This window comes from Mauremys mutica, chromosome 16, assembly GCF_020497125.1.
Source record: "Mauremys mutica isolate MM-2020 ecotype Southern chromosome 16, ASM2049712v1, whole genome shotgun sequence".
NCBI classification, from domain to species: Eukaryota; Metazoa; Chordata; order Testudines; family Geoemydidae; genus Mauremys; species Mauremys mutica.
The window spans coordinates 4,277,761-4,287,213 of NC_059087.1; the positions used below are offsets into that span (position 1 = coordinate 4,277,761).

The window sequence follows — 9,453 nt, forward strand, 5'->3', positions numbered from 1 at the left end:
ACACAAGTTTACCTTAATGGATTCCCAATTTTCCATGGTTTGTTTGAAACTCAGAGCCATGCTAGATATCTAAGTATCTCCAGAACTAGAATGATCTGAAAACATACAAGAAAAAACCCAAACTGCTTTCGTAATGCATGGCCCACACTGAACAGCCCTTCTAACCAAAGCCATATGCACCGAGAGGATTATTTCGGTAACCTTTCCATGGCTGCTGGTATTTCCAATCATCAGAGGCCTTAAGGGGTTAAAGACACCAAATGTCAACTGCATTCTTTGCATGTTTCACATTTCATGGAGTTTCCCCTAAATTAAATTTCTCATCTTACTTATGACATTGATATTAAATAAAATCCCCTCAGTCGTTCTGCTTGGGAAACTTTTACCGAAGCCAAGTTTAAAAAAAAAAAGCCAACAATGACTCCACATCAAGCATGTGGAGAGCAGCTACAAGTTATTCTGTTGCATACCAAAATGGGATTAGATTTAGTGGGACAAAGGTCACCCAGTGATGCAAAATGAACAACTGTTTAATGCTGAGTTTGTTCCGCACAAACATTTTTTCTATCAGCCTGCTATAAAATTATATAAACAAATATGGGGAGATTGATCCATTGTGGAGAGTTTTAATTAAAAACACACAATTGTCCTGAAAATAAGCAAAACAGGCACTGTGCATAAAATCATTTGTAGCTATTCTATGGCAGAGTACAGCAGAATTAAAAGTTGAAGATATCTAATTCTTTTAATGATTAGCATTTAATTAAAATGATAAGATCAAGACCTATGTTTTGGTCTTATTTTTGTGTGTGTATATAGGGGTCTATTTGCTATTGCTCCAGGGGAAGTCAGATCATGTCATGAACAGATTTCAATTTGGATTCTGCATTTAGACACCTACAGTTATTGGTAGGTGTAGCATATTAAAAGAACAACATACATGTAGAAGGGCCACTTCCAATAAACAAAAGGAGTCTCTTTTGCTCGGCTATTAACCCAAGATTTTTCTGCCTTCATTTACTCAGAGCCCTGACACTGTCCAAGCCAAGAGCTCCCATCCAATTTTTTTTGTTTTATAGATTAATTTATTTCACATTAAAAATTTATTTTATCAAAGCCCATAGTTCTGGGGGAGAAATTAGTTGGTTACTAATTGTGCAAGGCTTCTAAACAAATATATATGCTACAATTTATAAAGCTGAAGTAGGTTTCCTATTCTTGGTACCAGCCCCTTATTTGTGGTTCCCAGTTCCTTACCCAAAGGCCAAAATTATTTAAAAATACTTCAGTGTAGGATTAATTTTTAGAAAATGTCACCAAATTAATGACTGAATGTGATCATTTTAATTACAGATTTGATTATTTAATAAATAATCAAATGAGGAGATGGGTTTTGACTGGCTGTTTTTAAGAAAATAAGTTTTGGATCTCCCCAAGTGACACAGCCCTGTGATTGACAGACTGTTCTGAAGGTGCCAGGACATGTCACTCACCAACCCGAAGCTTCACTCTTGTGCAACATGTCACACCCCCATCCCAATTCCATATTGGGCATAGAGTTTGAATAAGGTGCTGGGTTTTGACAGACTGGAGGTGATTAAACACGTCTCAGGTCACCCAAAGCTACACTCCCCCTTGACCACCAGACTGTTCTGAAGGAGTTGGGACATGTTAACTCCCCCCACTCGAACCTTCATTCTTGAGCAATATGCTGCCACATGCCACACCCCCATCCCAATCCCAATCAGGCAAAGGAGGAGGGTTTTTGACTAACCTACTGACTGTGACAAAAGGAATCTCAGGTCATCACAAGTGACATGTCTCCACAACCGCTAAGTAAGTCTTTCCCCAAACCAAAGCTGTGTTTCTGTGCAATCGTCTGCCAAATGGCACACCCCCACCACTCTTCCATTCTGAATAAGGAACCAGAGTTTGACAGTGGGACCATTCTGACCTAGCTGAGGCATGGAACTCCCTGACTTGAAACATTTTCTTTGTGAAAAACTGTGGCCCATGTCACGAGTCCTTCTCCCCCTCCAGATGCACAGACACAGACCCGGGGCAAAAGGAGCAGTGAACAGGAGAGGTTCAGAGGATGAAGCTGTGCATCCTATGCTTGCAGGGAGAGGGACTTAGCAAGTGTTGGATTGTTCCATCTGTTTGTTCTTCACAGAATGTTGTGTGGCTGGCTGTGTGGCCCTGAACTGGCCAGCGGAGTCAGGTTTGTTTGTGTCTCAATGAGAGCTTTGTTACTGGGACCCTTCAAACAGAACCAGTGTTTGAAGTCTCTAAGTGGTTATTCCCTCCCTGTTTCCAAGGAAGGGAGCTGAGCACTGAGACTTGTATACAAGTCAATTGCCTGTTGTAGGTACGGCGCTGTATCAGAGATAGCAGACATGGATGATGAAGGAACAAATGCTGCTACCTGCCTTGGATGTAGCATGTTCTCCTTTCTGCTGGAAGACAGAATAGATTTCTAGCATATAAAATGCAAGCTGGGGACCTTCCTGGAGGAGAAGACGTGGTCTGGAAGCATGAGTTGCAACATTGTGCAGCAGCCAATAAAACAAAGACTTGGACAACCAGATTTGGAAATCATGGTCACAGACACCACAAGGGAAGGGGTCATCAATAAGGGAATTAGTGAGACTACAAACCAAAGAAGTGGACAGGTGATTTGAGACCAAGAGGGGAAAGAGAGCCAGGAGACATTCAACTCAACTAGAAGTATTACAGAAGCATAGAAACATCAGGATGGAAGGGGCTACTGCATCCACTTCTGGTGTTCACATTTTAGAAAAGGATGTTGAAAAACTGGAGAGGGCACAGAAAAGAGTCACAGAAATGGTTCGAGGGCTGGAGGAAATGCCTTAAAGTGACAGATTTACAGAGGTCAATCTGTGTAGCTTATCAAAAAGAAGATTTGATTAAAGTGTGTAAGTATCTTTATGTGGACAAAGAGCGGGCACTAAAGGGCTTTTCATCTACCACAGAAAGGCAGAACAAGAACCAACGGCTGGAAGCTTGAAGCCAGACAAAGTCAAGTTAGAAATTAGGCACAAATCTTTTAACAGTGAAGGTGATTAACCACTGAAACAGACTACCAAGGGGAGTGATGGATTCTTCGTCTCTTGATGTCTCCAAATCAAGAGTGAATGCCATTCTAGAAGAATAATGAGGAGTCTGGTGGCACTTTAAAGACAAACAGATTTATTTGGGCTTAAACTTTCGTGGGTAAAAAACCCCACTTCACTACTTTCGCAGGGCTTTTTTCCCATGAAAGCTTATGCCCATATAAATCTGTTAGTCTTTAAGGTGCCACCGAACTCCACACTTTTTGTGTGGATACCAACTAACAAGGATACCCCTCTGATACTTGGCATTCTAGAAAATATATTTTAGTCAAACATAAGCTGTTTTGAGCCCAGCAACAAGGGTAACTGGATTAAATTTGCTGGTGACATACAGGAAGTCAGACTAGATGGTCCCCTCTGGCCTGAAAACCTCTCAGTCTATGAAATCCTGTTACTGGCCCTTTTGCACACACAACTTTGTCAAAGTTTCCCTCTCCATGTGGAAATTTCATGCAGTAGCTGGTTGTGTACAGACCATAAAAACCTCCTTATGGAGAGGCAGACAGCACCACATTATGCAGTAATTCTATGTAGAAATTTATGAAGAAACTTCCCTTTTGTGCAAAATAGGGCCTTAGCATGCAAATCCTTCAGAATGCTTAAATATAGGTGTCACCAGTGATCAGCACCAACAACTGATTTTTATTATAATAAATGACAATTTCTTTGCTTATTTTAGTCAAAATAAACAAGTGCAATGGATCGCATCAACTGAGTACACGTCATTTCATTAATGGTGATCCCTGCATCTCTCTCATTACACTCACAGTTCAGTCTGATCAGAGCAAGATTCAAAAATGTGCCCTTCAGCTGTCAGAGATTCTGTGCATGACAGCAAGTAAGCTGGAAAAAAAAAAACCCCAAGGCATGTTTTGGTGGAATCCTCTTAAAGCAGCGACCTGCCTCTTTTCAAATACCACTCACTGACTATTCAGACAAACATGAAATGCCCCCAACCTCCGAAAAATCCTTCATCTGCCTTCTCTGTAGTGCTTTTTCATGCAACTTGAATATAAATTAATATTTAAAATAATGTTTCAAATATTGCTTAGTTCAACAGAAGTCATCAAAATTATTTGCATAAACAATAGAGTTTATTAAATGCTTCCTGGTGTTGTATGTTTCCACATGCTTAATCAAATTGAGGGCTAGTATTTCTATGATGGAATTAAAAAGGAAAGGTGGTGATATTCTAGCCACTGAAAGAATTCTCCAAATTCTGTTAAAGTGCACTAAGACACATTGGTGTTGTACAAATCTCAGAGCAATACTAAAGACACTAGCGGGTTCAGTAATTGTACTATATAAGAATAAGGTAGTATTCATTTAAGTAATTTGTGAGCACTCTAGTGGTACTCACAACTTTCTCTGTTTTAGAAGTCATCAGAAACCACTCAGAGCAGCAGAGTGCATTCAACTAGGCCTTGTATTTTTGCATAGAGTTAATAAACATGATTATTTGGGAGTCAAGGGTGCCCAAGCAGTGTCCCCTTATTATTTTTGTTATGTAATGAACACAAGACACAACACTGACCATAAGCCATGTGTTTATATTGGTCACACAATTAAACACGGTTCCATCAGTTTAGCCCGTTTTCCTGTCCTTAACTCATGTAACAACAAACCAAAAGTTCCCATAGACTTCATTTGTAACTATCATACAATTTCTGTGAAAACATTACAGCTGGATTTGCAGCAAATTTGCCAAATATTGCTTTTGTTGTTTTTTTACATGCATATTGCATACTGTATGCTCATTGTTAGTTAAGACACAAAATAAAAATTGGGGTAATACATTTGTCAGACCAGAAATAGAAGTTTTCCCGCTGGGAGTGGCATACCCCCAGCTCTTCATAACAAAATAACAGTCGTAAGGAGTTTACTTGGGGTAACCTGAAACTTTTTTGTCACGTACAATCTGTCAAAACCCAATTCCTTATTTAAGTCCTGTGTACAAAATGAAAGTGGGGTGGGCACATCAGAGCTCATTCCACACTGCTCAAGAACAAAGCTTTGGGTCCGCAAGTGAATGTCCCAGCTCCTTCACAACAATCTGACAGACATGGCGACACGTCACTTCAGGTGACCCGAGACACATTTCAGCACATACAATCAGTCAAAACCCAGCTCCTTATTCAAGTCTTGTGTAAAATATAGAAGAGAGGTGGAGGTGTGCTGCTCAAGAACGAAGCTTCAGGTCAACAAGTGACATGTTCTAGCTCCTTCAGAAGAGTCTGTCGTTCACAAGGACACATTACTTCAGGTGACCCAAAACTTAGTTTGTCATTTACAGCCAGTCAAAAGCCAGCTCCTTACTGGATTTTTAATCAATAAATAATTAAGTAATTAGAAATTGAATCATCAGATTCAATCTTACTAATTGGATGAAATTGCTAAAAATCTAATCTTACACTGATGTATTTGTAATAATTTAGGCCTTTGAATAAGGAGCTGGTACCATGGATAAGGAGCCAACTTCAGCTTCTTGTGCAATTTTTCACTGCGCTTTCGGAATTCTAAACTCTCCCTCTAGTGGTTAATGTACCTGACAGCTGTTGCTTTCCTGTGGGACAGAAATATTGTGCTGTCTGGAAAGAAAAGTTTACAACATGCGGCAGGGAGGTCTAATCTTGGGAGCTGAACTTCCATTAAAGTTTCTCTGTTATCTCAGGATGCGATAAGGAGAAACAAATCCTCACAACTTAATTGCTTTTCTAAGCAAGGAAAATAAACCATAGCTAATCAAAGGCTTTTAACAAGGTACAAAGGATAAAATCTTGCTTTAGATCACAGAGGAGAAAGAGTCTGAAGGTATCATCCTAATCCTAGTTTAACCCACATTATCAAAACCACATGTGGCTGAAGAGGGGCCCAGGATTAGAAGAGCAGGAAAGTGATGCAAACTAGACCTGAGATACATTATCAGAGCTGGAGGGGGAATACAAGCCACTGCTCCCAGGACTCTCACCCACTCAGTTCACCCACCCTTCTACAAATTATATATAGACACAGACACACACAGACACACACACAATTTCAATGGGAAAGTTAAACAATCAACCCTCTTCCATAACCCCTAAGCGAGGAGTGACAGATCCAGTGCAAGTCACAGGCAAGAAAACCCTCAAATCATCTTGTTCAACGACCCATGGCCAGAGGCGAGAGGTTCCTGCTGCTGCTTTGCTTTCCCCTCACAACATCAATGCCTCCCGGCTCTCTGGACTCCCCCCTTCTGTTGCTCTGGACAGTGGTTCGCCAGCCCACTGGTTAAAGCGGTTTGTACATTAATCCAGCCTTGTCCCAGAAACCCCCCGGGGAAGGGAGCTGCTAGGCCTCTCGTTTCCTACCTGCCACCGGTGCGGCGCATTCCCCTCCGCGCTGGGGTCCCGGGGGGGGGGGGGGCTTTAAAAATAAAACTGAAAAACCCAAAACACGCCCAGCAGCCGCCACAACCCGACCTGGCGCTCCCCGGGGCTGGCACCCCGCTGGCCACGGGCCGGTCCAGCGCCAGAGCAAGGGGCGAGTACAGGGGGGGGGGGGTGCGGGGAGCCACTGAACCAAGCTGTAAACCCTGCAGGTGATGGAAACCGCCTCAGGCCAGGGGGTGCGGCCGCCCCCCGCCCCCCCCGGGGGAGCCGCTCTGAGGAGCGGGGAGGCCGCGCGCCGGGCTGCACCCTGCCAGCGGGGCCCGGCCGCGGGCTCCAGAACGCACCTCACAAGCGGCCGGCTGCCATGGGAACCGAGGCCGGGGTCGGCGCGCCTGAAGGACCCCCCCGCCCCCGCGCGCCCCGGGTCCTCCCCCTGACGTCGCGTGAGCCCTGGCGCCGTCCTCCTCCTCCTCATTTGGGCACACCCAGGGGGGGGGGGGGGCAGGCGGCGGATCTTGGCCGGCAGCGACCCGGCTCCGCCCCGGCCTTGCCGCGGGTCTGTTTGGAAAGGGCCAGGGCCGGTTAACGCGGCCTCGTGCGGAGTTCCCGTTTGCGAAGGTCCAGCCTGGAAATTCTCGGGGCTGTGATTGTGCATACGGCCCCTTCCCACACCGGGGAGATGGGCCGCCTGCTCCCTGCTGCTCCCCCCTTGTGCCAGGACAGCGCAAGGGAATTCGGACAAAACGGCTACGAGAGGTGTAAAAACAAATCTACACCCTTGGATCAAAGTCTTCTTGCATTTAGTTTTGAGCCCAAATTACTCACATACCCCCGCCTCCCCCTCCAGCTTTCATCCCAGGGTCTCAACGCCCTCCATAAAAGGAAATACAAACCTACAGAATTGCAAGGCAAAGCCTATTTTTGACACAATATCCCAGGTGCAGAGTAACTAACTATATGCCACCTTCAAGCCCTCCCTCCACCCAGCATGAAGCTGCTGGAAATTCCATCCAAAATCAAGTATAAAAAATCCTGGAAATATTTCCACTGGAATTTTATAAATGCCCATAAAAGTCCCCTCCACCAGAATTAAGGGCTGGAGCCAAGTCATGTAATTTAATATTCTCTGTTAGAGCAGTAAGGAATGTTGCCTATGGACTGCTGAATAAGGGACTAAAAGAATGGCCTAATTACACAAGTTATACCAGAGGTCAGCAATCTTTCAGAAGTGCTGTGCCGAGTCTTCATTTATTCACTCTGATTTAAGGTTCCATGTGCCAGTAATACATTTTAACGTTTTTAGGTCTCTTTCTATAAGTCTATAATATATAACTAAACAATTGTTGTAAAGTAAATAAGGTTTTTAAAATGCTTAAGAAGCTTCATTTAAAATTAAATTAAAATGCAGAGCCCTCCAGACCCGAGCAATGTGAGTGCCACTGGAAATCAGCTTGCATGCCGTCTTCGACACTTATGCCATAGGTTGCCTACCCCTGAGTTATACTATGGAAGCCTAGTTTGGTGGAAGGTGAAAAACTTGCACATGTAAAACGTTCTGCAAAAGAAAACAGATAATTGTCTGTGCTTCAGCTGCTATGGGTAATGGGTATATTTCATACAGGTGGTTTTTTAAAATGTATAGTATGCCTTGCCAGCTGAGAAAACACTCTCAGCAAGTGATATGATCTATTTGACTCTTACAATAGAAGGAAGATTTGGATGAGGTGACCCACTATCTTTTATTTTCATTTGAATGGCAGACTTTAGAAGTACCAAAATATTGAGGGGAAAAAATAGGTCTGTGAAAACAAAGCAGGATGGAGAATTGAGAGTAAGAGTTCAAGTTCAAAGATTACTATGTTTAATATGAATATTTTTTGGAAAACAGTCTATAGCACACTTATAAGAGAAAACATTTGATAAGAGGAACTTAACATGGTGTGAGGGTTTATGCCCGTGGTTGCAGGGCAGCATTGCCTAGTGGCTAGAGTCCATAGAATCACCCTTGGTTGCAGGGCAGCACGGCCTAGTGGCCAGTCTCTCTCCCACTCCATGGGGCCCCAGCCCACAGCCCTAACAGCGATGTAGGACCTTGCCACTGGCTCAACTGGGGGGTCCTACCGAAACACGCTGAGGCTTACCAGGGCAAGGTACCAGTCCGTAACCCCCCATCTCCGTAGGGTGATAAAATAGGATGAAGAAAATATCAGGACACATGGTGGGGGTGAGGGGAGTCCCGCTGGCAGGGGGAGGGGAAGCGGAGTCCCGCCGGCACAGCAAAAAAAAACAAAACAAACAAACATGGAGTCCCGAAGTCCCGCCAGCAGAGAGAAAAAACAAAACAAAAACAACCAACCAACCAGAGTCCTGACCAAACATCGATCGGGACGCAGGACAAACGCCTAAAAATCGTGACAGTCCCCATTTTATCGGGACATCGGGTCACCCTACACCCCCGGGTCACTTCCTACCAGCTTGAGAGTTGGGGTCTCCCACAAGTCCCTAGATTCTCCATGGGTCTCTGGGTCCATTGCCTCCTCGGGCTCCTCCCACAGTAGGACTTCGTGCTGGCCAGGAGCTTCCCGGTTAGTCCTTCCCCTGCAGCTGCCAGCCCAGACTGAGCTGAGTTCCCTCCTTTTATACTCTCAGAGCACTTGGAGCATGCCCAGTACGGCCGGGGCAGGACTTCCGCTGTCAGAGCTACTGGTCTGATGCTGCTGGGACGAGTGTGGGGCGAGGCTGCCCCATCACACGTGGGGAACTAAGTAAATGATTTCAGCACAATAGCATAAAGAAAGTAGAATTTTTATTTAAAAACCAACAACATGGTTAAACAATATATATAGAAAAGGTTCTATACGTTTTCTTTTGTACTAGTGTTACCTACTGGGACAAAGATTCAGAAATGGCTTCTCCATACATAGATACTAGTGTAAAATGTACTAGTATAG

General features: G+C 44.2%; 1 protein-coding gene across 4 annotated transcripts in view; it reads right to left on the minus strand.

Annotated features, from left to right (window-relative positions):
- ACACB (acetyl-CoA carboxylase beta) overlaps positions 1-6,862 on the minus strand; it is a 75,888-nt gene extending 69,026 nt beyond the window's left edge. For 2 of the 4 annotated variants that reach the window (XM_044989739.1, XM_044989737.1), the window contains exon 1: positions 6,482-6,624. The gene's annotated coding sequence lies outside the window, so the exon portion shown is untranslated. Of the gene's footprint in view, positions 1-6,481; positions 6,635-6,846 lie in introns of those variants that run through there. The other 2 variants (XM_044989738.1, XR_006573874.1) reach the window with 2 other exon arrangements.
- Between the last annotated feature and the right edge of the window lie 2,591 nt (positions 6,863-9,453).